Genomic DNA, 271 nt, shown 5'->3' on the forward strand with positions numbered 1-271 from the left:
CACTGGTGAAAAACAAGGCTCCAGGAATTGACAGAATAAAAATTGAAGTCTTTCAAGAAACTGATATAGCACTGGAGGTGCTCATTTTTCTATGCCAAGAAAGTTGGAAGAAAGCTACCTGCAGAGATCCATATCTAAAGAAAGGTAAGTCAACAGAATGCAGGAATCATCAAATAATACCATTATATCACATATAAAAATATGCTGAAAATAATTTTTAAATGACTGCATCAGCACACTGACAGGGAGTTTACAAAATTCAAGCCAGATT

The sequence above is a fragment of the Chrysochloris asiatica genome, unplaced genomic scaffold, assembly GCF_000296735.1.
Source record: "Chrysochloris asiatica unplaced genomic scaffold, ChrAsi1.0 scaffold00002, whole genome shotgun sequence".
In the NCBI taxonomy this organism is placed as follows: domain Eukaryota; kingdom Metazoa; phylum Chordata; class Mammalia; order Afrosoricida; family Chrysochloridae; genus Chrysochloris; species Chrysochloris asiatica.